Source organism: Microcaecilia unicolor, chromosome 3 (assembly GCF_901765095.1).
Source record: "Microcaecilia unicolor chromosome 3, aMicUni1.1, whole genome shotgun sequence".
Classification (NCBI taxonomy): Eukaryota; Metazoa; Chordata; class Amphibia; order Gymnophiona; family Siphonopidae; genus Microcaecilia; species Microcaecilia unicolor.
The window spans coordinates 334,132,393-334,160,201 of record NC_044033.1 but is presented as its reverse complement, the minus strand read 5'-3'; the positions used below and the strand labels follow the sequence as shown (position 1 = coordinate 334,160,201).

The following is a 27,809-nucleotide window of genomic DNA, read 5'->3' as shown; positions in this document are numbered from 1 at the left end:
TTTGAAAAAAAATATAAAGAAACTGATGACGAATAGAGTGCATGATTCTTGAAGCTGTAACAAAATTTATCTTTCATGTCCAAGTTGTACTACTGAGGTCTGTTTACTATTGAACACTGAGTTTGAAACAGAAAAATGGATTTGGACTCTGGTATACATTTTAGATATCTACAAATAGATCTTATGGATATTAATTGTAGAAATCTTGAAAACCCGACTGGGTTGTGGCTCTCAAGAACTGTGGTTATCTTTAAAATCAAGTGTGGTACCAGAAGATTGGAGGGTAGCCCATGTAATGCCGATTTTTTAAAAAAGGTTCCAGAGGGTATCTGGGAAATTTTAGACCAGTGAGCCTGACGTCGGTGCCAGGCAAAATGGTAGAGACAATTATAAAGATCAAAATTACGGAGCATATTCAGAAGCATGGATTAATGAGACAAAGCCAACATGGATTTAGTGAAGGGAAATCTTGCCTCACCAATCTATTACATTTCTTTGAAGGGGTGAACAAACATGTGGATAAAGGCGAGCCAGTGATATTGTGTATCTGGATTTTCAAAAAGCGTTTGACAAGGTACCTCATGAAAGACTCCAGAAGAAATTGGAGAGTCATGGGCTATGAAGTAGTGTCCTATTGTGTATTAAAAACTGGTTAAAGGATAGAAAACAGAGAGTAGGGTTAAATGGTCAGTATTCTCAATGGGGAGGGGTAGATGGTGGGGTTCCCCAGGGGTCTGTGCTGGGACTGCTGCTTTTTAACATATTTATAAATGATCAAGAGATGAGAGTAACTAGTGCGGTAATTAAATTTGCTGACAACACAAAGTTATTCAAAGTTGTTAAATCACGAGAGGACTGTGAAAATTTACAAGAGGACCTTACGAGACTGGGAGACTGGACGGCTAAATGGCAGATGACGTTTAATGTGAGCAAGTACAAAGTGATGTGTGTGGGAAAGAGGAACCCAAAGTATAGTTACGTAATGCAAGGTTCCATGTTAGGAGTCACGGACCTAGAAAGGGATCTCAGTGTCATTGCTGATGATACGTTGAAACCCTCTGCTCAGTGTGCTGTGGCATCTAAGAAAGCAAATAGAATGCTAGGTATTATTAGGAAAGGAATGGAAAACAAAAGTGAAGATGTTATAATACCTTTGTATCGGTCCATGGTGCGACCGCACCTTGAATATTGTGTTCAATTCTGGTCATCGCATCTCAAAAAAGATGTGGTGGAGTTAGAAAAGGTACAGAGAAGGGTGACAAAAATGATAAAGGGGATAGGACGACTTCCCTATGAGGAAAGGCTAAAGCATCTAGGGCTCTTCAGCTTGGAGAAAAGATGGCTGAGGGGAGATATGATAGAGGTTTATAAAATAATGAGTGGAGTGGAACGGGTAGACGTGAATCATTTGCTTACTCTTTCCAAAAATAGTAGGACTAGGGGGCATGTGATGAAGCTACAAAGTAGTCAATTTAATATGAATTGGAGTAAATGTTTCTTCACTCAACATGTAATTAAACTCTGGAATTCATTGTCAGAGAGCGTGGTAAAGGCGTTTAGCTTAGCTGGCTTTAAAAAAGGTCTGGACGGCTTCCTAAAAGAAAAGTCCATAGACCATTATTAAATTGACTTAGGGAAAATCCATTGCTATTTCTGGGATAAGCAGCATAAAATGTTTTGAACTTTTTCGGGACCTTGCCAGTTATTTGTGACCTGGATTGGCCACTGCTGGAAACAGGATGCTGGGCTTAGACCTTTGGTCTGTCCCAGAGTGGCAATACTTATGCACTTATGTAGATAGTGGTCCAGGTTATTGGGGATTGTTCCAAAGGCACTGATTACTATGGGCATTACTGTTGCCTTTTTCCTCTACAGACATTTCTCTTCAACTGTACTTTTATCTGCTGTTCATAAGTCAGTTCACACCTGTGTTTTTCTCATCTTAAAACCACTGCTAAATCATGTTTAATATGTGTGAGGTGCTTGTCCATTTTTTATCCTAAAATCCCTTAACACCAGAGCCATGCCAATACGGTAAGCGGGGTAAGCACCGCAGGGGGCACCTGCCTTCAAGGGCGCCATCGAGTTGTATTGAAAAATTTAAAAAAGCCTTACCGCATTGGCGCGTCGGCATTGCCCCCCCCCCCCCCAAACGACGACGACTTACCCGAAGTCACTTCGGCGAACTGGCGGGTGGGGCGCCAGTAGTAAAAGCAACAAGCAGGCACGCTCATCTCCGTCCGTGTCCCTGCCCTCTCAGCGTCCCACCCGCCCGAAAGGAAATGACATCAGAGGAAGGCGGAATGCAGAGAGGGCAGGGAAGCGGACGGAGACAAGCGTGCCTACTTGCTGCTTTTACAACCCCCGCTCGCTCGCCTGCCCGCCTGTGGAAGTGCTGGCTCCTGTCTAGTCCACTGTAAGGAAGGAAGCCATGAAGCCTGACCCTGACGCTCCCAGACATCAAAAGGTGAGCCTGAGCGTGGCCACGACAAAAGTATATACCATGATTAAAGAACTTAGCACTGCCTCATTAGAGTCTTCCACATCTGATTGAAGATCAACCTCCACATATCATTGCAGACGCTATCCTTCCCAACTGTATCCTCCGTATTGTAAATGAAGATACCAACCTTACAACTGAGCATCTCAACCTTACAAATTCTTCCCAACCTTCTTACCAGAGGCAAAGCCCAGGGAGCGGAAATCACAGCCATTTACCCCTTTCTCCAATACAAAAAAAACATCCCTAGTTTTTGACAATTATCCAGTTCCACATCTCTTATAAATCCCTTCCTCAAACTTCTTGCTTACCCAGGGACTATCCAACTTCTCTGACACTCCAGTCCTTCAAGAAGAAATTCAATCCCTATTCCACATGCCAGGGAGTCTACAGTTTTTTTTCTTCATAACTTGGAAGTCTGATGTTGTGAGCTGAAAACAGGCCATACTCTCTGAATTTATACAATGAAAGATAGTAAGGAAGAAAACATTTTCCAAAAACAGAGGGGCTATAGAACTAGAGGGCATGAAATGAAGTTGAAAGGAGGCAAACCTAAAGCAAAATCAGAAAAGACTTTTTTCACAGAGAAGGTGATGGATGCGTGGAAGTGATGGGGTTGAAAACAATGATGGCATTCAAAAAGGTGTAGGATAAATACATAGGTTTCTTATATACATGAAGATGCACTAAGAGTGTAGTGTGCATCAGTGATATTTTGCATGTAAGTTTCAATTTTTCTGGTATTGCTGCATGCTGAGTCTGACTTCTTGAGTTAATTTTCCAGTTCAGTATTTTGCCTTCATATTTTTTGATTTCTAGTTCCTTGTGTCATGTCTGTTGTGTCATGTGTTTTTCATGTGTGATCAAGGTGCAGTATTCTGCTAGCGTGTAGTATTTGCAGCCCTTTTTGTTTTGCTTTTTTTTCACGAGGTAGTGCATTGGTGTTTTAGAGCCTTGTGTAATTGCAGTTCTGCCTTTTCACGCATAAGGTTGTAGCTCGTCCTGTCCTTGGAATTCTTGCTGTTATGGTTTAGTAAGGATATGAGTGTGTTTTTGCACATGTTTGTGCATAGCATTTTGCAGTGGAGAGATTGTGTGTTGGCCTTACTGAGGTGGCACCAAAACATCAGAAAGGGTGTAGAGCCTAAATCCTGACATACTACCTCTTGAAGGATCTACATATAGAGCCTATGCATTTCTAAGGTCAAAACTGGTATGGTATGGGAAAGGGGGTGGGTAAATACTACTAAAGAGGAAGAGGGAGTGCTAATATGCAACGCCCCATCCTTTGCCCCCCCCCCCCCCAAATGAAACAGTCAAACTATGCCCATGGTTGCTGCTGCCTTCCCGCGCGCAGCGCTCGGCTCTTTGGCACCACCCAGCTCTTCCACACGCCTTGGAGCCAGGCAGGTCTGGGGGGCGTGCAGAGGGGCGCGCCAACTGATAATCTGCAGGGGGGCGCCAGAGACCCTAGGCACGGCCCTGCTTAACACATATCATACCAGACTGAACAGTGGTTGAAAAAAAAGGACAGGCAGGTGTGAATCACTTATGTATCAATACCAGGTGACAGTATGATTATTAGTATTAAAATATAATATATATTTATATATAGAGAAGGCTATAAAATAATCAGATATTTAAAATATGATTTCTAATACATGCTTATTTAGATTTCTTAGTCTGAAAAAATAGAGAGAATGAAAGAAAAAGGAAAACATAGAAATGGGAAAGAAAAAGAGGGACCAAAGCTAGTGATATTGAGGGTGATTATCAAATCTAGACCGAAAATAGTTTGAATCTAAATAAACCCCATGTGCTGGACTTACCAGGATTTCCACTACTTTCAATAAGAAAATAGTTAATAAATTAATCAACAAAACCTCAAACTTCTCAGTAGGGAAAAATGCCAAGTGGCACTCACAAGTCCTCTACTTTACAATGGGAAAGGCATAGGAGAAGTGGAAAATCAGTGGTCAAAACTAAAGGCTGCTATAAATATGGCAACTGATCTTTATGCAAGGAAAGTAAACAAAATTAAGAGAAACAGGAAGCCTATATGGTTCTACAAACAAGTAGCTGAAAAAACTAAGAGCAAAAGAGGCTTTGTTAAAGAAATACAAAAGAACGCAATGAGAGGATCACAGAAAAGATTATCAGATTAAACTCAAAGAAGCGAAGAGGGAAATACGGCTAGCAGACGTGCAAGCAGAAGAAAAAATGGCTCAAGATGTAAATAGAGGTGACGAGACCTTTTTCAGATATATTGGAGAAAGGAGAAAAGATAGGAATGGAATTGCAAGACTGAAAGATAATGAGAATGGCTATGTGGAGAGTAAGGAGGATAAAGCGAACGTGCTAAACAATTACTTCTCTTCAGTGTTCACGGACGAAAATCCTGGAGAAGGACCGCAGTTGGCTGCTGTGGGAATATCTGGGAATGGAGTGGATACTACGCCTTTTACGAAAGAGTTTATAAACAGCTTGAGAATCTGAAGGTGGACAAAGCTATGGGCTGGATGGGATACATCCCAGGCTACTAAGAGAGCTCAGAGAGGTCCTGTTGCGACCTCTTAAAGATTTGTTCAATAGATCTTTAGAGATGGGAGAGGTTCCGCAAGATTGGAGACTAACGGATGTGGTCCCTCTTCACAAAAGTGGAGACAGGGAAGAAGTGGGAAACTACAGACTGGTAAGTCTCACGTTGGTGGTAGGAAAAATAATGGAGTCACTGCTGAAAGAAAGCATAGTTAACTTTCTAGAAGCCAACAGGTTACAGGACCTGAGGCAACATGGCTTTACCAAAGGAAAATCCTGCCAAATGAATCTTATTCACACAAGGATGTACCTAGGAATAGAACAGATCGTAGATCCTGCATAGTCAATGCCAACAGAAAAACATTTCTTTTTCATAGACACACTCTAACTTAGTATAGAATAAGCACAAACTAAAAACAGAAATATGTTGGAGACTCTGCATACAATGCACCACGGAAGCAGAAACAGTGATAGTGATGATGTATGCATGTCCCCTAGTACTGTGCAAAATATAGATAGCAGATGTAAATTTGAAAAAAACTAACAAATACCAACAATCACCACTTTACAAATTAACAATAGAATATAGAAATAAAATAGAAATAAAACAAATATGTAAAATACAATAATACATTTTTATTGGGCTAATAAATATAGCTTTTCATCCATTGGCTGCCTTTGCATCTAGAGTCTGCCCCTCTCTCTCTGCCCCTTTCCATCCAGCCACATATATGTCTGCCCGTTCTCTCCCTTCCTTCCGCATATTACTACCCCCCTCTCTCTCTCTGCCCCTTTCCATCCAGCATCTGCCTCCTTTCTTTGCCCCTTTCCATCCAGTGTCGGCCCCTGTCCCTTTTCATCCATTGGCTGCCTTTCCATCTAGAGTCTGCCCCCTCTCTCTGCTCCTTTCCATCCAGCCGTATATGTGTCTGCCCGTTCTCTCCCTTCCTTCCGCGTATACCCATACTACCCCCTCTCTCTCTGCCCCTTTCCAACCAGCATCTGCCTCCTTTTTTTGCCCCTTTCCATCCAGTGTCTGGTCTGCCCTTTCTTCTCATTTCCAGCGCCGTCCGCCTGTCTGTCCCCTCCATGCTTCATCCATCATCATGCCCTCTTTCTCTCCCATCCACCAGAGCAGTGTTCTGAACTTCTTGCTCCCCCCCCCCCCCCGTCCTGACCTTTTCACATTATGACCCCGTCAACACCCCCCCCCCCCCACCTGACTGTAGCTTGCTGCTCTAGTGCTCTTTGCATTGATCTAATCCAACTAAGTTCTAGCAGCGGCAATGACTGCAGCAGTAGCCAGCAGCAGCAGAAATAAAATTAATAACCCTAAGAAGAGTACCGTGCCGCAGGACCATTACCTTAAAGAACTTGAGATTTGAGAAGATTCTTCATCTTCTTCTCTTCTGCTCTGCCGAGTCCCGATTTGTGGCGTGGCCCGTGTGGACGGCAGGGGTGGAGACGACGAGCAGCGCTGCGGAGGTACTGTGCCACACCCCCTCAGCTTTGGGTATGCTGTAATAAGTAAAGGGTGTCTCAACAGCCAGATGATTGTAGTCGTGACAGCTTAGTTGAAACCCCAAATCACCAAGGCTGAAAAGTGGGTACAATAACTAACCTCGTCTCTTAACCTCTAAGACTAAGAGAGGAAAATAAACTAAAATTTTAGGATTCTTTCCTGCCCAAGCTTCCAAAATCAGATAGCAACCAGGTGTTCATTTTCATGTAACCAGATAACATTTATTCAAAACTTTTCAATGAAACAGTAACCGCAGTTAAATAAAAACAAATAATATTTCAATAACCCCAAAATTTACCATACATTCATTTTTTTTCTCTTACAGATTGTATTTCATCGCTGCACCAGATTAAATATCAGATAAGTTCTTCATTATTTTTCCCTCTTTATTTTTTTTAACCCCTACTAATATCTTTAAGTATTCCCTTAATAGGTGTTTCTCTAGAATGTGATACTTTGTGTTCACCTTTATATCTTACAGGAGACGTCTCCACTCAACCCTTCCAGGTACAGGTAAGTATTTATTTGTTTTGTCCTCCTTTTTCTTTCAAGTTTCACAACTAACCCCACCGTTTTCCCTTTATCCCCAGTTCCAGAATCCCCTTTACAGTCACTTAGCTATATGCTGTTCTTCTCTCTCCGGTATGCCAGTGAACCTTTCTTGCGTTGGGGCCCTTGTAGTTGTTGCGTCAGCTGTTCCGGAATTCCTGACAGGCGACAGCTCTTCTCCCTAAACCTCACTCTTTAATAAAGTAAATGGAAGCAAGACCCTCCCTTCGCTGATCAGGTAACCAGGATACCTAGTGTCAGTAACAGTTTTATACTGTGGCCATCTGACTAATAAAATAAAACCAAAATTAAACATTTCTCTACCCTACAGGCTTACTCTTCCTAATTAAACTTTTATTTTACCTAACTTTCCTATTAAATGTGTTTGGCAGTCTTTATTCACACATACCTCTCATTCAAATCCCATACTCTTAGTTATACTTTTAACATTCCATTCTATAACCCCTATACCTATCCTCTCTCTATTAACTTAACCTTTAAAACCAATTGTCCCACCCAGATTCTAATATTAATCCAAACCCTGCACTATACCCCAACTTCCCATACACTCCATTCACTTTTTCAAACCCCCCTTAAAACTACCCCAAATTCCCAAATCCCAATAAAAATGAATATCAACTCTACCAAACAGCCTAAACCCTAACGAATATCCTATATTCCAATACTTCCCCAAGATTTCCTCAAACCTCTACCCTTTTTACTCTGAAACCACTCTCACACACTCCCAACGCACACCGCACCTCCTCTCACCTTGACTCCCAAACACATTCTGACCAACTGCCCAACCACCATTGCCAAGGAGACCAGCGCTGGCTTGCCATTCCGAAGTCAGCTCAGCCAATCACTATCCCTTTTAAAAATTCTAAACTGGCCAAGCTGACCTGCGGAATGTTGACCAGCGCTGCTCCAACTCCATTTTAAACAGAAAAATCCCATAGATTTCAATGGAAAAATGTTTCCAAAAATCCTAGCCACCCTACATTTCACCCAAAACACGTAACATTTGGCCCAAAAATTAAATCCCTCATTCTCTATCCATCCCTGTTTTTCAATTTTAAAAATCCCAAATTCCAATGTCCGCCCTCAAATAAACTATTCTAAACCCCTCCAAAATCCCTAAATCCGACCAAAAACCATCCCATAAATTTCCAACTCCCCTACCGGACCTACCCTATCAAATTAAAAAAATTAACCCCTAATTAACCCCTTAAAATCAGACCTCTCCCAAAAGACCCCCTTAAAATATTAAAATCCAAAATGTAACCCACTGGAAAAATCAGGAAAAATCCCCTGAACCCGAAACCGAAAACCAAATTTAAATTGAACAAATCCCTAAATTTTTAAAAATCAAAAACCATATTTATACAAATTAAAAATAAATAAATTAAAATTTGGGGTTAAAAACCCCCTTACCTTAATCTAGATTTTCCCTGCACACGACGCCTGCCACTGGTTCCGGTCCTCAACGTCCTGGGGCCGAAACGGAGTTAAAAATAAAAAAGCTCCGAAACCGGGCCCAAAATTTAGGCCCCGGCTTCGGCCTAAACGCAAAAACGCGCGATCCCGATATGTGCATGAGGCGCGCCGCCTCATGCACACGCGCGCACGTCTCTTAAACATCGCCGGCCATCTTTAAAAAAAACCCTTGGCATCGCTGCCTTCTGCAGCGCTCCTCCGGCAGCTGAACCGCTCAAACCGGCCTCCAAACATCTCAGCGCTGGCGCCCAGCGCTCCTCTTCGGCCCCGTTTCCCCCTTCAGACCCGGGAACATGCCCCAACGCTCCCGGGCCCAGAAACTCACCGTGCGGCCTCCCATCGGCCTGAACCCGGCCCAAAAATGCCCCGAACAGCTCTTCACTCCCGGGGACGTGCTCAATCATACCCGGGAGTCTAAAAATGACGGCGCTGCTCCACCGCAACGCTCCTCCAGTGCTACACTGCAAATCAGCCCCAAACAGCGCTGCTCCTGGGAGGCCCCTCTTGAATTCGCCCCAGAAAAACCGCACCAGCGCTCTCAGCAGAGGCCATGAGCAGAGCCCCCTCCTCCTTCCACTCCTTTGCCCCCCAGACAACCTCCGTTCCCAAAAACTGGCCTCAAACAGCCCTGGATCCCAGGTTAGTATGATTTTTTTTTTATATTAACCCTATGTTACAGTACGGGAAGCGGGAAGGCACTGGGCATGGGCAGGCCAGCAGAGAAGACACCCCCCCATTGGTGTGCACCCGGGGCAGTCCGCCCCCACCGCCCCGCCCTAGCTACGCCACTGTGCAACGCTGGTAATTGGGAAGCAACACCAGTGCTGGGTGGACTTCCACAGTCTATTCCCTGATCATGACTGATTAGATATGGATGTGCTGGAGTGTAAATTGTAAGGGGTTTCAAATTTAGCTTCAAAACTTTTAGTACAAGAACAGTGCTGGGCAGACTTCTACAGTCTGTGTCCTGAGAATGGCAAGGACAAATCAAACTTGGGTATACATATAAAGTATCACGTACAATGTAAAATGAGTCTATTTTGCTGGGCAGACTGGATGGACTGTCAGGTCTTTGTCTGCCGTCATTTACTATGTTACTATGAGCCAAGTCTCCATGAGGGAAAAAAGAGATTGAGGATGGGAAGCCAAAGTATCATGAACAAGTGCGGGTTTGTTATGCAGGGATCTACAATTAAATAGCAGGAAAGATAGCGCAAGGAACTTGACTGAGGGGGCAGGAGTATAGGTAAAAGACATGACAGGGGAAGCAAGGACATGGGGATTAGTAAAAGGTGGAGTGGACACAGGGTGATTACCCAAAATTACACACACATTCTTTCTCTCTCTCTCTCTCTCTGTCTGTCTCTTTAGGGAACAAATACAATAAATTGGTAGTTATCAGTATTTTTACCAAACAGGCTATTGCTGGACATCTTTGAAAATGTAATGCCTATTTGTGTCACTTAGGTGTGCCTAGTGGAAGACATAAGACAATACAGAGGAAGGGTGACAGAAACTAGGGGAAGTGGTATTTTTCCAGTGCTACTGGATAAACACTTGTTTTAAGTTTTGCACCTGTTTTAATTGTTTAGTGATTTTCAGTTAAAGCATAAAATCAGAAGAACTAACCCCTGGATTCTATAACATTGCCTGTCCAAATTAATCACTAGCATGGAAATCTGGCCATGCAAATTATAGAGTAGTGTAGGTTGTGCCCCTTATTGTTAAATTAAATGATCAATTAGCCTTAAGTACCAATAGTAGCCTATAAGTGGTGTTAATTGACACTAACTTGTAGTTACATGTGTAAATGCACTTAGACTCTATTCTGTAGATTTAGCAGCAGACTAAGTAAATGGTGCCTAAAGATGATCCATGCTGAGCTAGTATTCTATAAAGGCTGATTCACAGTGAACAGTCTTTATAGATTACTATCTCATCATGCATTTCCATACCTAAATTTGAGCCTGAGCATTTATACCTGCAAAAGGCTGGTGTAAATGCTGGTGCCCAACTAATGGAAGTTAGGTACGGAAATGTATGTATTCTATAATACTGTGCTGAAATTCCAAGAATGCCCCTGACCTGCCCATACCCCTCCCATGGCCCACCCTCTTAGGAATTGTGCTCGAGATAAGTTAAGCATGCAGGTTATAGAATATGGGTGTTGGGCAGTTCCACATGCATCCTCAAAATAGTGCCAATTAGGCTTTGGGCCATTGGAGCCGACTCTGTGGCTGCTTGAGCACCCCCAATATTGAGAAAATTCCTTGTATGTGTCCAGGGAGGGGTTATTTTCATTGGGCTTAGCACCCCCAATAATTTTGAAAAGTTGGCTCCTATGCTTTGGGCTAATATCTTCAACCAAGAAAAGCTGTGCTGAGGCTATTATCTGTTGTCTAATTGGCTACATTGGTCTTGGAGACATAATAGATGTCTCATGTGGCTTGGACAATTTAGTGAGTGTTTGGGTTGGGGGAGGGAGTGGATTTTGTGGTGTATTGTGGAATTTTGGCATGCAGAAGTCAGAATGTTTTGTGGAGTGGTTGTGGTGGATTGAAGGGCCCTTTGTGAATTCATTTTTTGTGACAGTTTGTGCATTTTTCTGGCAGGTATCGCTGCTGTTAATTTCCCATTGCGTCGGGATCTGTAAATGTGTCTTATGTCTTACCGGGTTGCAGTTTGGCAGTGTATGTGGGGTGAGATCTGTGTTGCACTATCTTGTTTTGAGCTCTCTGTGTGACGGTTCTTTTTCCTCACTGCTTGAACTCTCGGCAGCCATTTTGAAGCGATGCCGAGAGCAAGACAGGTCTGCAGCTGCACCAGTCAGGAAAAAAGGGACTCTTTCCTGCCCCAAAAAGGCCACTAGACCACCAGGGCACTACAATAAGGTACAGGAGGAGAGGGGAGGGGACGTGAATGGAGTCATGTGAGTGGAGGGAAGCTGGAAAAAAGATTGAGAAGGAGATATACTACTACTACTACTACTATTTAGCATTTCTATAGCGCTACAAGGCATACGCAGCGCTGTACAAACATAGAACATAGACAGTCCCTGCTCAAAGAGCTTACAATCTAATAGACAAAAAATAAATAAAGTAAGCAAATCAAATCAATTAATGTGAACGGGAAGGAAGAGAGGAGGGTAGGTGGAGGCGAGTGGTTACGAGTCAAAAAGCAATGTTAAAGAGGTGGGTTTTCAGTCTAGATTAAAGGTGGCCAAGGATGGGGCAAGACGTAGGGGCTCAGGAAGTTATTCCAGGCGTAGGGTGCAGCGAGACAGAAGGCGTGAAGTCTGGAGTTGGCAGTAGTGGAGAGGGAACAGATAAGAAGGATTTATCCATGGAGCGGAGTGCACGGGAAGGGGTGTAGGGAAGGACGAGTGTGGAGAGATACTGGGGAGCAGCAGAGTGAGTACATTTATAGGTTAGTAGAAGAAGTTTGAACAGGATGCGAAAACGGATAGGGAGCCAGTGAAGGGTCTTGAGGAGAGGGGGGTAGTATGAGTAAAGCGACCCTGGCGGAAGATGAGACGGGCAGCAGAGTTTTGAACTGACTGGAGAGGGGAGAGGTGACTAAGTGGGAGGCCAGCAAGAAGCAGATTGCAGTAGTCTAAACGAGAGGTGACAAGGGTGTGGATGAGGGTTTTGGTAGAGTGCTCGGAAAGAAAGGGGCAGATTTTACGGATGTTGTAAAGAAAGAAACGACAGGTCTGGCGGTCTGCTGGATATGAGCAGAGAAGGAGAGAGAAGAGTCAAAGATGACCCCAAGGTTTCGAGCTGAGGAGACAGGGAGAATGAGAGAGCCATCAACAGAAATAGAAAACGGGGGGAGCGGGGAGGTGGGTTTGGGGGGGGAAATGAGAAGCTCGGTTTTGGTCATATTTAATTTCAGGTGGCGTTGAGACATCCAGACCGCAATGTCAGACAAGCACGCTGAAACTTTGGTTTGGATGCAAGGTGAGATATCAGGGGTAGAAAGGTAGATTTGGGAGTCATCAGCATAGAGATGGTAGGAAAAGCCATGGGATGAGATTAATGAACCAAGGGAAGAAGTGTAGATAGAAAAGAGGAGGGGGCCAAGAACAGAACCCTGGGGTACGCCGACAGGCAGAGGGATAGAAGTAGAAGAGGATCCACCAGAGTGAACACTAAAGGTGCGGAGGGATAGAAGTAGAAGAGGATCCACCAGAGTGAACACTAAAGGTGCGGAGGGAGAGGTAGGAAGAGAACCAGGAAAGGACAGAGCCCTGGAATCCAAGTGAGGACAGGGTATCGAGAAGTATGCTGTGATCGACAGTGTCAAAAGCAGCGGAAAGATCAAGAAGAATGAGGATGGAATATTGACCTCTGGATTTAGCCAGTAATAGGTCATTGGAGACTTTAGTAAGCGCAGTTTCGGTTGAGTGGAGAGGGCGAAAACCAGATTGTAATGGGTCAAGGATAGCATGTGAGGAGAGAAAATCAAGGCAGCGGCGGTGAACAGCACGCTCAAGTAATTTGGAGAGAAAAGGAAGGAGGGAGATGGGTCGGTAATTAGAGGGACAAGTAGGGTCAAGTGAAGGCTTCTTAAGGAGAGGTGTGACCACAGCATGTTTAAAGGCAGCAGGGACAGTCGCAGTGGAAAGTGAGAGGTTGAGAATGTGACAGATAAAAGGAATAAGAGTAGGAGAGATGGCATTAAGAAGGTGGGTGGGAATGGGATCAGAGGAACAGGTGGTACATTTTGAGGAAGAAAGGAGAAGTGTAGTTTCCCTCAATAGTAACTTCAGGAAAGGAGGAAAGGGAATGAGGGGAAGGAGAGAGAGGGGAACGGACTAGTGGAGGGAGAGCTGGTGAGGTAGAGAAAGCAAGGTTTATCTTTTGAACCTTGTTGTGAAAGAATTCAGCAAGGGTCTGAGGAGATAGTGAAGGGGGAGTTGGGGGAGGGGGCACCTTGAGGAGAGAGTTCAATGTGGTGAAGAGAAGTCGAGGATTAGAGCCAAGAGAGTTGGTCAGTTGGATATAATAATCTGTTTGGCACGTAAAAGAGCAGATTGGAAGGAGGTCAGCATGAACTTAAAGTGTAAGAAATCAGCAAGGGCCCGAGATTTCCGCCAGAGGCGTTCGGCGGAGCGGGGTACAGGAACGTAGGTAGCGGATATTAGAAGTCAGCCAAGGTTGGGGTTTTGTACGCCTTACAGGGCGGGTCATCAAAGGTGCAAGAGTGTCTAAGGCAGAGGATAGAGTATTGTTGTAAGAAGAAACAGCCTCGTTGACAGACGTGGATGGGGCACAGTAGAGAGGAGGTTTGAAACATGGGAGGATAGAGATGAAGGGTCAATGTCGTGAAGATTCCTAGATAAATTAGATAGGATAGGACGGGACTGGGAGGGAGGAGATTTAAGTGTGAAAGTTATAAGATGGTGATCAGAGAGGGGAAGATCGGAGGCAAGGAAACTAGAGGGTGAACAGTTGGAGGAGAAGATGAGATCAAGACAGTGACCATTTTGATGAGTGGGGGAGGTGGAGCATAGTTGGAGATTAAAGGACGACGTTAAAGCGAGTAACTTGGAAATATAAGAGTTGGAAGGATCATTAGCAGGAATATTAAAGTCACCAAGGAGATATACATGGGGGAGAGACAAGGAATCTGGCTTTCTTGGTGGGGGGGGGGGGGGGGGGAAGTCAAGGTGACAGAGGGTGGGACAATATTTTATGTCCTCTTTTTTTTCTTTCTTGTGCAAATATGGTAACCCTAGTTTTTTTGATCCTACTCAAGCCTTCCGTGTGAAGAAATTGATGTGTGGTCATATATGGAGAGCTCATTCTTCTTCTCTCTACTTAGTGCAGCTGCCAATTTTATTGGATGGGGTAGTGGCTTTGTGTAGTGTGTTAGGTGAGGTTTGTAGGTCTCCTTTTGAAGTATTATTATTCCAGTTGGCACTTCTGTGTGCTTTTTTTGGAGCTTTTAGGATGGGGGAATTGGTTGCTCCTGCTAAGCATATTTGGGCTATACTGGATTACTTTTATAGGATGTTATTTTGGAATGTACTTATTTATGTTTGAGAGTCTGTATATCTAAGACAATCAGCAAGGGCGGGGTTGTGGGTACAACCAAGGGCATGTCCTCGGCTGGTGGTCTGTCCCATTTCTTGTGCTACTGCTTATATGGGGCAATGGCCTTCTAAGGGATTATTTTGGTTTATTCACGATGATGGGATCCCTTTAATGCGCTTTCAGTTTCAGGCTGTATTGAAGATGAGTTTGAGTTGGTTAGATTATAATCTTTTGGATTATGGTACATATTCATTCCTTATCAGTATGGCTACATATGCTGCTTATTGTGGGGGTTTGCCTGATCTAATCAAGCGATTGGGATGGTGGCATTTCTTCTCATTATGATTAATATTTCTCTTTTTTGTTAGTTTATTTTTGGGTCACCCATTCCTGATTTCTGTGTGTGCTTATGTAGGCATTTGTATATATTCTAGGCCCAGAAGAGGGCAGTAGAGTCTCAGTGGGGTTCGAACCTTGGCCTAGCAGAGCAAGGCATTCATATCCGCTGGTTGGCGATTTGTGGTGGGATCAGCTCATCTCCACACTTCTTCAAGTGAAGCATTTTTCCTCACCAGGACTCATATTGATTCATTTGGGTGGCAACGAGTTATTTTGGATTAAAGAGGTGGATTTAATTAGACAAAGGAAACAGGATTTTATGTTAATAAAATATTATTTCCCTGCTTCCTGCCTTGTTTAGTCTAATATCATTCCGAGATTAATTTGGAGGGGTGCAAGGAAGGTTGAGGCTACTGAAAGACAGACCGAGAGTGAATTCTGAGATTACTAGGTTTGGGTGACATGGTTTTTCCTCATAATCTGTTGACCAGTGATTGTACTGGGATTTTTCAAGTGGATGGTGTTCATCTGTCCGAGATGGGTTTTGACAATTTTCTGAGCACTATTCAGGATATATTGGAAGCAACTGGGAGGGGGATTGAAGGATTATTTATTGTAATTGGAGGGGGTGGTTTCAGGTAGTTTGGCACCAACTAGCCTTGAGTGGGTAATGACATATATTGGGGATACTGAAGTAATATTGTTAATGTTGAGATACGATATAAGTTTAAATATTTTAGATTATGTGTAATAAAGCTGTGGCCTTATTATTTTGCCATGTTTAAATATTGCTACGTAGTTATTCTGGATATGGGTGAGTGTGTTCTGAGCACAGCAGTGATGTGAGTGCTCATATGAAGACCAATTCTTACAAATTAAGCCAATTAATTTGCACACAGATCTGAAATCTATGACCAAACTTGTACTCCCAACTTAGGTTGACCTATATAGAATTTAGAGGTTAGTGCCTAATTGCTATAGCACACAAATAGAAGGGGGCATGGGTGCGTCAGAGGTGTGTCCTCCAGTTGTACATAAAAGTTATAGAATACTTATTTATACACACGACTGCCAAGTTTAGGTGCAACTATTTACAACAGCCTCTGACATGGTGCAAGCGCTCACGCCTAAAGTTAGATACCTGTCACCACCCTCCTGCGCTCCGTTGTATCTGTGGTGGTTTACCCAACACCTGTTGTTAGTAGTCGTGGCTAATGTTGGATACCACACGGAGCTCAGGGGATGGTGCAGGAATACTAACCACGTCCCACCCTTTCAAAAAGATGTGGGAGGAAAAATAAACTAAATTGGATACTTTTCTAAATTAACCAGAACCACACAATATTAAGATTTTCAAACAATAAGTCAACTTTAATTTCAGAAATTTCTATAACAAATATTATAACATTTAAAATAGATAATTATTGTAATACAATGTGCAGATTAACTCTTTTGTAGTGCTCTCTTACTTATTTTTGTACCTCTTTTCTCTTTTAGGTTCACTTTCGTCAGAACACCCCCCTCAAAATCAGATAAGTATACATTAACCTTAGCAAATCCAAGTTTTCTCTGTATTTTCTATAATGTTGTGAGTATTTCCCTGAATTTGATTCTTTGGTGTTTTCTTTTCTCTTTTCAGGTCTCCGTAAGCAACCCACCCCTCTCACCAATGAAATAAGGTAAGTATTGTTTTTTATTTTCTTCCCTATTAGTCTTTCTCTCTTTACTTCTAATCACTTTTTGTGTCCCAAGATGTCACTTAGCTGTCGTTGGTTCACTCTCCGTTCTGCTCACCGTCTTTCTTGCGTGGGGGCCCGTTGTCAATAGATGCCTTGCTTCTGTGAAGTCTTCCTCCTAAGCCTTTCCTTAACCAAATGAAATGGGGGCAAAACCCTCTCTTCCTGGGTTGAACGGACACCAGTTTAGCTAAGGAGTGGTATATGAAAAACTGTGGCCAACTATTCTTCAAAAATAAAATTAATCAAATGTTCCCTATCTTCCAGGTCTAAACTTTAGGTTTTTTTTCCCTGAACTTGGGGTGAGAGAAATTGATTGTCCCTTTCACCCAATCACTCCCACACAATTCCTTTATTACACTTATTCAAACTCTTATTTTACTCACTACCCCCCCCCCCCTTAAGCTATAACTCTACTTCCATTGAATTAAACTTTAAATTTATTCCTAAACCCTTTCCCAAATACTCCTTATGCTATTACTACAAATACACTAATAACCCTCTCTTACCAAATTCCCCTTAACTCCTACCCTATTCATACATTCACCCTATACAAATAAAATTTTAAAACTTATTCTATAAATCACACCTTCCTTACACACCTCACTTTCATTCACCATCAATCACCAGAAACCTTTCCCAATATCCTATCTTTTACCATTAAAACCCTCCTTTCACTACCAGCACCTCCTCAACACCTCCACTCTCTCTGACCAACAATCTCACTCTGACCAACTGCAACTCCCCGGTTGCCTTGGTAACCAGCCTTGGCTTGCGTTCCAAGACAGCCTTGGCTTGCGTTCCAAGACCCTTCCAGCCAATCCCTGACTAGTACCAAGATTCCAATCTCCACTGCTGACCAGCGGAATTCTGGCCAGCAGTGCAAAATCCCCATTTTAACCTCATAGAAACTAATGGAAAAGTAATAAAATTAAATAAAAACCCTATAAAACTATATCCAAATCACCCCAAAATTTCTACACCAATTAAACTTCCCATTCCCTATTAAATCCTGCTTTTAAAACTTAAAAATACCACTTTTTACAGTCCGCCCGTAATTATCTCCTCTAAACCCCCCTCAAAAATCCCAAAATAATTTGAAACCCACTTTAAAAATTCAATCCCCTTCCCCTCTACCTGCTACGTTGAATTTAAAATTTTACAATGTAATTAACCCCTTAAAACCCACACTACTCCAGAACACCCCTAAAAAATATTAAAATTTAAAATGTAACCCCCCACAAAAATAAAGAAAAATACCCCGATCCCAAATATGCAAAAATAATTCCAATCCGTCGGACCCCTGATTTTTAAAAAATAAAAAACCCAATTTATGCAAATTTAAAATTAACCAATCAAAATTCCGGGCCAAACGACCCCTTACCTTGTTGTAGAATTTCCCCTCACGTTAAGCCTTCCATCCGTTCCGGTGTCCGACGTCCTGGAGCAAAAACGGAGCGTTTTGAAAAATTTGCCCCAAAAACCGCGATTCTTCTGGAGCTCCGGCTTAAAAATCGAGGCCCAGGCTTGTAGGCCTCGCCGGAGCTCCTACCCAAAAACTGTTCGTGCGCATGCGCGCACTCCTCCCGACGTCTTCTCCTCACAGGGCAGGCCTCTCGCCAGTCCTCCTCACTGGCAGCCCCTCTTCCACAGCCTAAAACTGGTGTCCTCTTCCTCTGCGTCCCCGCGCGATCGCGGCAGACGCAAACCACAGCTCTCCCCGAGCTCTCCTCTTCACCCCGGCCCGAAATCGGGCTAAAATGAGGCCCGACACCGCCCGTACAGCTCCTCGCAGCCCGGAGACGTGGCCAACATCACCGAACTCTCAAAACAATGCCGCTGTCCTCTTCGCTCCCGGGGACGTGCCCAATCGTCCCCGGAAGCCCCCAAAACAGCAGCGCCATACCGGGAGCACTGCTTCCCTTCACACAGCGCCCCCGGTTCCCCGGACAGCAACGCCGGCTCCGGGAACGCTGCCTTTTGCAGCGCTCTTTCCCGGAGCATCCCCAACACCCAGGACCACCACTGCCAGCTGCTCCTGGCCCGGGAACATTCCCGGACCTTCCCAGCCTACCCCAGTGGCCCCCAAGACCCAGGTAAGTATTTTTTCTTTTTTCCTTTTACCCCTTTTGTTCTTTTAACCCCGGTTACATACCATCTTATGCTCTATACTAAACAACAATTGTACATGCAATCATCGTTATAGAATTTCCATTTAGTGCTCATATTTTTGATGCCTACATTTTGGCTCCCTTATTGAATCTACCCCTATGGAGGAAGTTCTATAATTGATGCCTAAAAAACTGGTGCTAAAAAAAAGAGCATAGTGGTATTCTATAAACCATACTTAAACTTAGGCACGGTTTATAAAATAGTGCTTAAGCCCTGGGATCATGTGGTGCAAATGTCTGTGCTTATATTGGGTCATGGAGCTCCTTTATTCTATAATTATGCATGTAACTAAAATTCACATTCCCGATCTGCCCTGATCCGCCCATGGCCCTCCAATTTCCACACCCTCTTTTCTCACCCATGTGTAAAATTTGTGTGTGGATCCCATGCCTAAATGTACGCATGGACATGTTAATTGGATCTAATTAGAGCCAATAATTGTTTCTTAAAAAGCCAATTGATGGTGTTAATTAGCTCTTTATTCAATTAAAATGCATGTGCAAAATTGGGCACATGCCCAAATTTGCACACTCCTTTTTAGAGATTTTTTATAAAATGAAAGGATATATGTGTTGAAAAGTTGAAAAGAATTACACTAATTATGCTTTCTATGCTTTCCCAACTTAGGGGGGCTTTTACTAAGGTGTGCTAAAATTGGGCACACGCTAAACATTAGAGACACCCAAAGGAATGCATTGGTGTCTCTAATTTTTAGCGTGTGCCTAATTTTAGCATGTGCTAAAAACGTGAGCATACCTTAGTAAAAGACCCCCTTATTTAGCTATTCTTCTGAAGGATCTTATCATGAAAAACATTCTGTGATTGTGGGGATTCAGCCTCTCTCTGGGATCATAGAGTTTCCAGTGCACCCGGCCTCATTTTCCTCAAAGTCTTTCCTTTCACATTTTGCTTTGTCTCACTTTCTCTATCTTCTGAACAACACAACAAAACAAATGATGTTACCTTCCATGGCAAATAATCAGATAATTTCCACATTTCTCTACTCCTTGTGGTGTTGTTTCTAGACCAAGACGTGAGCATGTCATGCAGTGCATGTGCCAGGGCATACACAGCGTTATATACACTATTGCTCTTCCCAAAGAAGTCGATGTTACAGGGTAGAATTTGTGACAAGTTTACATCAGAACTGCAGGATCTTTTGATGTATTTCGGACACTGGCTGTCACACAGGCCCAGCCACCAATCCTTCGTGGAATCATCACTTAGAAACAGGGTAACGTTCACCTCCTGGATAAATTTTGCAAAGTTTGGGATCTTCTTCTTTACAATTGCAAATGATAAGGTGTTGTTCTTCATATAAGTTGTTCCTCCATGTTTCAAGTACAAATTCAGTTCAGTTTTCGTGATAAAGACTTTGCCAGGGAACCACTCAGGCCGGGGTGCGTAGCTCATATCCTCTGCCTTAGTATAGAAAATAATTACTTTAATTGATGGCATATTCATCTTCTTTTCTATTTCAGTTATTTTCTCTGTTGGCATAAAATTGCTCTGTGTATGACTGAAGGTTTCTATGAATGCAATGCAGCCACCATTTTGCTCAATCCCTTCTCTCAGGATCTGAATCGCCCTCAGGCTGCTTTCATCATCAGTTGCAATGATACCAACCCAGATCCAGCCAAAATGCTTCAGTAACCTGAGAATCCCAGCACAGACTTGCAGTTCACTGGGGACAGTCCGGTACAAAAAGGAACTTTACTGCGTCACTCATTAGAAGACTCTGCGAGATAAAACTGATCTGTTCCAAAAAATATATAATAATAATAATAATAATAATAATATTTATTAGGATTTATTTACCACCTTTTTGAAAGAATTCATTTAAGGCGGTGTACAGTAAAAATATCATCATCTTTGTCACTGTGAGATTACACCTTAGATAATTTCTGTAAACCTTCATTTAGGTGCTTTTTCCGTAGAAAACTTAAGATTTGTGGAGGGAAATTTTTGATATGGTGTCTAAGTCAGGCTTCGTTTTGCACTAAAACTCTCAGGTCTGAATAGGAAATATGATCATTTTCAAAAAAGAAAAATGTCTTACCTTTTTTTAATTAAAAAAATTCAATTTATAACAAGGTTGTGTGCTTTGTGCATTTATCTTTATAGGCCACTTTTGAAAACAAACAAAAAAAAGCAAGTGAAAAGACATAACAAATCAAGCCATTAAATGCTCCCAAGTACACATCTCATGTATCTTGTCTGCTGAGCCCTCTAAAACCCACCCAAAATCCACTACCCCCAACTGTACACCACTACAGTAGACCTTATAGATGAAGAGAGGACCTATTTATGGGTACAGTAGGTTTCAGGTCAGTTTAGGAGGGCTCACAGTTTCTAGGGCCGCCAAGAGGGGGGTCGGGGAGGACAAAATTCCCTGGGCCCGGACCTCCAAGGGAGAGCCCGGCGCCAGCGTCAGGCTGCTGGGGCAACATTCCCCATTCTCACCTGCCTGCCCTCGGCTCTGTCCGCCACTGGGCCCCCTGCATTAAAATCGGCAGCGCCTCAGCTGAGCTCCGTTTGGAAAGGCAGATCGCCTTCCTTTGGGCCTTCCCTCACTGTGTCCCGCCCTCGTCTCATGTAACTTCCGGTTTCCGCGAGGGTGGGACACAGGGAGGGCCCGAAGGGAGGTGATCTGCCTTTCCAAATGGAGCTCAGCTGAGGCGCTGCCGATTTTAATGCAGGGAGCCCGGTGGCGGATGGAGACGAGGGCAGGCAGGTGAGGCCGGGTCTGCAGCGGCAGCTGTGGCGAGGGCGACGGCGAGGGGCAAGGGTGTCAGTGGCCTTGTCCCGGTCCCAACTTAGTCTCTCGGTGGCCCTGACAGTTTCCACCACAAGTGTAACAGGTAAAGGGAGATATGGGCCTGGGTTTGCCTGTCTACAGTGTACTGAACCCACCACCATCACACTAGTCTGGGGACCTACATGCTGCTCTAATGGGCCTGGCTATAACATCTGAGGCTGTCATAGAGGCTGGTAAGTAATATTTTTATTCACATTTCGGGGGTGGGGGAGGATAGGGTCATTCCTGGATTCCCTCCAGTGGTCATCTAGCCATTTAGGGCACCTTTTTGTGCCTTATTTGTTCTAACAATAGGTCTAGTCCAATGCTTTTAGAGTTTTGCACTGCAGACAAATTGCATAGATAAACGTCTGCAAAACAAGTTTTGAAAATACTGATCTAGATATGAGAAGATTTTCACCCAAAATGCTGCTTTATGACACTTTTTAAATGTTTTTCTCTTTTGATAATGAACCCCTATATTTCACTAAAATAGGTTAAAATGTTAGGAATCTAAGCTAAGGAGAATCTGTGAGACTACTTTATCCACTGCCTTCTGACATCAGGCATTGAGGTGAATGCCTGTTCCAGCTTGCCCCAGTGTGTCCTGCATCTCAAGTATATCTCAGAATTCTTGCTGCAGCCTGCGGCCCATGGCATGTGCCGGTTGGTGCATGCCCAAAGGGACATGGCTAAAGGGGCAGGTCTTGCCCCATTGTATACATTTCGGAGCCCGTGAGGAACAAGGAGCATGTCACTCTGCTCCCCTCCATTAGGCAATGGAAAGGGACCTATGGACCAGCATGTTTGAGTTGCAATACCAGTTTTACCATTAATGCCTATGACTTTGCCTTCCTCTCCCAACATCTCCATTTCTTCTGGGGACCGAATCCCACCCCCATAAGCTGCTGTTTTGTCAAAGTCAGACAGCAATCTTAGAAGATGGGATGCTGCAGACCTTACAGGTTTGACCCTGCAAGGACTTCCTCTCTCAATTCCTGGAGATTGGACAGACTGCCCAGGTTAAGGTATCTTCATCAGTTTCTTTTATTGTGTCTACTCCTGTTTCCTCTGTTGAGATCAATCTGCAGGAAGTCTCACTACAAGATTTCCTGATAGCGATTCACAGAATGGAGAAATCCCTGCAGGAAAATGTGTCTTCCTTTGCAAAGTTTACAGAAGAAGCTGTTGCAAAATTGAATGACCAAGAGTCTAGACTGAAAATATTTAAACAACAGTTAGACAAGATGGAATCTCAGAAGACTTCTACTCAATCAGCTGTTTCTGTAATTACAAAGGATTGTCTAGCCATTCATTTATGAATGGAGCCTTTGGAGAATATGTCTAGGGACTGAAATTTGAGTTTTTTAAATGTTGCTGTTACACATTTTTTGGCTCCCTTATAACTTCTTAAAATTTATTTGAAGGAGGTCTTACAGTTGAGAGTTGCAGTTAGTCATCTATATTAGTTGCATAGAAGTTCTAAGGTGTCTAATAAGGAAGGAGCTCTAAACATTATCCAATCTCCAGATAGATTAGATTTTTCTAGATTTCTTGAGTCTTCTCAGGAACCTATTACTGAAAGAGCTACTTTGTCGGTATCTTTCCAGAAAGAGGAACATACATTTTTTAATTGTGAAAGCTTATTTTTCAAAGAAGAATGTTCCTTTCTTTGGGCAGACTATTAGGATATTCCCAGAGGTTTCCAGGCTCACACAGTTGAGTCTTTTTCAGCTCAAGCCCAGGGTTTATTGATAGGGGTGTCCTTCTTTGTAAAATTTCCCTGCAAGTGCTTGTTAACACTTGAGAATAATTCTTTTGTTTTCTTGACCCCATGCACCTGGAAACGTTTTTGTTAGAAAACTAGAAAGTTTAGTTTCTTAGGCCCCTTTTTGCAAAGCTACGCTAGCTCAACTTTGTAAAATAGAGGTTATAAATTTGTTTGATCATAAGAGGTAGTATTATTCAGGTTATAATGATTGTTTTCCATGCCTGATTGTTATTCACATTGTTTTTTCTCCTTTTTACATTTTGGTACAATGGTTGTCTCCAAGTTATCTGCATGACGTGGATTGTATGTATTTGTTTTCCTTTTGTAATTTTCATTTCAGAATTAAGCATATATCTGAATATGTTTATTTGTAACATATTAAGGGGTCCTTTTACTATTATTTATTTATTTATTTATTCATTCATTCCATTATTTAGCCCATTGTCCTGACAGTGACAAGAGCAGGTTACAGAATTACATTCATAATATAATAAAACAGTACAACATAAACTAAATTACATTAAACAGTAGTTCCAGCCAACAATTTCCATTTCAACTAATCAAATTGATAGATTAAAACAAGTAAGTTTTAAATGCCTTATGAAATCCTTAAGGATCTTTAGTAGTTATCACAGAGGGAGGAACCTTGTTGCACAACCAGGTCATAAAATAAGAGTAAGCTTGAGAGTGAGCACATTACTGAAATGATCTGGCAGGAGCTAAAAGAAAATGCCTCTTACTTACAGAATATCATGATTGCTTAGGAGTATAAGTTGGCAGCTTATCAGAAACATATCTTGGTGCCATACCATGAAACACTTTAGACACTGACACAAGTATTTTGAAAATTCAATGCCTTTTAATTGGATGCCAATGCAAAGAATAAAGAATAGGTGAGATATGATTTTGTAAACCTAAATTCTTCAAAAGTCAAACAGCTGCATTTTGAACACGCTGGAGTCTTTTTAAACTGTAAAGATTTAATCCCACAAACAATGAATTGCAATAATCAATGTGTGAAATTACATAAGGATAAAGGACCTGATTGTATATATGGCACCTGAAAATTGGCGCCAAAAATATTTCTGCCTAACTGTAAACTATAAACCGTGCCTAAATCTAAGTACAGTCTATAGAATATGCTTAGGGGGAATACTCCTAGCAGTCTGACATTGGTGCTTTTATAATGAACAAAATTACAGAGCAAATTCAAAAGCATGGATTAATGAGACAAAGCCAACATGGATTTAGTGAAGGAAAATCTTGTCTCACCAATATACTACATTTCTTTGAAGGGGTGACCAAACATGTAGATAAAGGTGAACCGGTTGACATTGTGTATCTGGATTTTCAAAAGGCATTTGACAAAGACCCCCATGAAAGACTCTAGAGGAAATTGGAGAGTCATGGGATAGGATGTAGTGTTCTATTGTGGATTAAAAACTAGTTAAAAGATAGAAAACAGAAAGTAGGGTTAAGTGGTCAGTATTCTCAATGGAGAAGGGTAGATAGTGGGGTTCCCCAGTGGTCTGTACTGGGACTGCTGCTTTTTAACATATTTATAAATGATCTAGAGATGGGAGTAACTAGTGAGGTAATAAAACTTGCTGACAACACAAAGTTATTCAAAGTTGTTAAATCGCAAGAGGACTGTAAAAAATTGCAAAAGGACCTTACGAGACTGGGCATCCAAATGGCAGTTGACGTTTAATGTGAGCAAGTGCAAAGTGATGTATGTGGGAAAGAGGAATCTGAATTATAGCTACGTAATACAAGGTTCAACATTAGGAGTCACCAACCAGGAAAGGGATCTAGGCATCATTGTTGATGATATGTTGAAACCCGCTGTTAAGAAAGCAAATAAAATGTTAAGTATTATCAGGAAAGGAATGGAAAACAAAAATGAGGACATTATAATGCCTTTGTATCGCTCCATGATGAGACCGCATCTCAAATATTTTGTGCAATTCTGGTCACCACATCAAAAAAAAGATATAGTGGAATTAGAAAAGGCACAGAGAAGAGCGATAAAAATGATAAAGGGGATGGGGTGACTTCCCTATGAGGAAAGGCTAAAGTGGCTAGGGCTCTTCAGCTTAGAGAAAAGATGGCTGAGGGGAGATATGATAGAGGTCTATAAAATAATGAGAAGATTGGAACTGGTAGACGTGAAGCATCTGTTTACTCTTTCCAAAAATACTAGGACTAGGGGGCATGCAATGAAGCTACAAAGTAGTAAATTTAAAATGAATCAGAGAAAATATTTCTTCACTCAATGTGTAATTAAACTCTGGAATTTGTTGCCACAGACTTAGTGGGGTTTAAAAAAGGTTTGGATAATTTCCTAAAAGTCCATAAGCACGAAAAAAGCACAAAAGGGCTTCAAGAACTGGAGCAATGGTACAATCTTTAATGAGTAAGGACCCGACATGTGCCATGTTTCAGTGCCCAACTGTGCCTGCCTACGGGGTCGAACTGCAATGGGTCTTGTTTTTTTCTAGCCGACTGTACCAGAATACTGCCAATCGCTATTGTTGTTCTTCTGAAAAACACCACCCCAAAAAAACAGATAAGCAGCTTAAAATGTATTGTACTGTTCTGGGATCTTGCCAAGTACTTTTAACCTGGATTGGCCACTGTTGGAAACAGGATGCTGGGCTTGATAGAACCTTCAGTCTGTCCCAGAATGGTAATGCTTTTGTTCTTATGTTTATTTGCGCCAAGTAAAACTTGGTGTAAATACCAGCGCTTAAGTTAGGCATGGAGCAGGTATATTCCATTACCCTGTGCATAGTTTTTCAGAATTCTCACAACCCACCCATTCCACACCCATGGCCATACCCTCTCTGTGACAGCATGCATTAGAATTTACGCACATCACTTTAAAGAATACGCCTAGTGATATGCATAAATTCTAATCAATTCCAATTAGTGTCAATTGCTCATTAAGAGCCAATTTTCAGTGTCTTGTTAAGATAATTAAATTGTTTATGTAAATCCTGAATACAACCGGATTTGTGCAAGCAATTTTGGTCATGCTATATAGAATCCAGGGAAAGCAACTCAGCAAAATCAAACTTTGTAAAATAAGTACAAATTCTGTGTAATTTGTGTAAATAGTAAAAGGTGCTAAAAGGTGCCCTGTGCTATGATTAGCACATGGATTTCCCCCCCATGCTGAGGCCACTTTTAGTGTGGCTGTAAAATGGCTGCCTTTCCATTTTTCCTATCAATGGCCAGGTGCTAGTTTCCAAATTAGCACATGGCCATTAGGGCATGAGCCTTTTCCGACAACTATATACCAGGCAATGTAGCTGCACTGATTAGCACTGAGCACACCTAGTTTCCACCCTCAAACATGCCCCCATGCTAAAAAATACAAGTATGTTTTTTGAACCAGAGAAATAAGTGTAGATGCTTGAACTACCACAGGCTGCCTGAGTGTACCACGCGGAAGTTCAATTTGGCACGTGACCAGGGTCGGTTTCAGACATGCTGGGGCCCAGGGTAGAAATTAAGGAGGGAACCCCCTCTCCCAATCTCCCCACCCACTAGTATTGCCACACATAAAACAACTTTACATGATTTCTTCACAAATGAAACACAGCCACTCATGGGCGTAGACTGGGGGGGGCGAGGGGGGGCAATGCCCCCCCAAACGCAGGGCCGGCAACAGGCAGCTCTCCCTTCACCCCACCCTCTACCCGTTCCTTCTCCTCCACCCCTGCCCCCCCCCCCCGTGAGCCGGCTCCCCTCCCTCCCTCCGTATCCGTCCCTCACCGACCTGATCTTCGAATCCTTTGCCTGCCCGCTAGGCGCTAGCACTCTCTCCCCTGCTGGTTCGCGCTTTAAAAATGGCCGCCGAGACTTTCAGAGGCGGCCTCGCGAGAAGTCTCGGCGGCCATTTTGAAGCGTGAACCGGCAGTGGAGAGTCAGCGCTAGCGGGCCGGGCAGGTGAAAAATTCGAAGATCGTTGGTGAGGGACGGATCCGGAGGGAGGGAGGAGAACGTATGGGGACAGGGGAGAGGAGGGTCACTGTTGGACTGGGTGGATGGAGGGCAGGGGAAAGGAGGGCCACTGGGTATGGGGGCAGGGGAGAGGAGGGTCACTGCTGGACTAAGTGGATGGAGGGCAGGGGAAAGGAGGGCCACTGGGTATGGGGGCAGGGGAGAGGAGGGTCACTGCTGGACTGGGTGGATGGAGGGCAGGGGAAAGGAGGGCCACTGGGCATGGGGGCAGGGGAGAGGAGGGTCACTACTGGACTAAGTGGATGGAGGGCAGGGGAAAGGAGGGCCACTGGGTATGGGGGCAGGGGAGAGGAGGGTCACTACTGGACTGAGTGGATGGAG

At 43.1% G+C, this 27,809-nt stretch overlaps 1 pseudogene; it reads right to left on the bottom strand.

Moving 5' to 3' along the window:
* LOC115464708 overlaps positions 1-27,809 on the bottom strand; it is an 84,537-nt pseudogene that overhangs the window by 44,130 nt on the left and 12,598 nt on the right.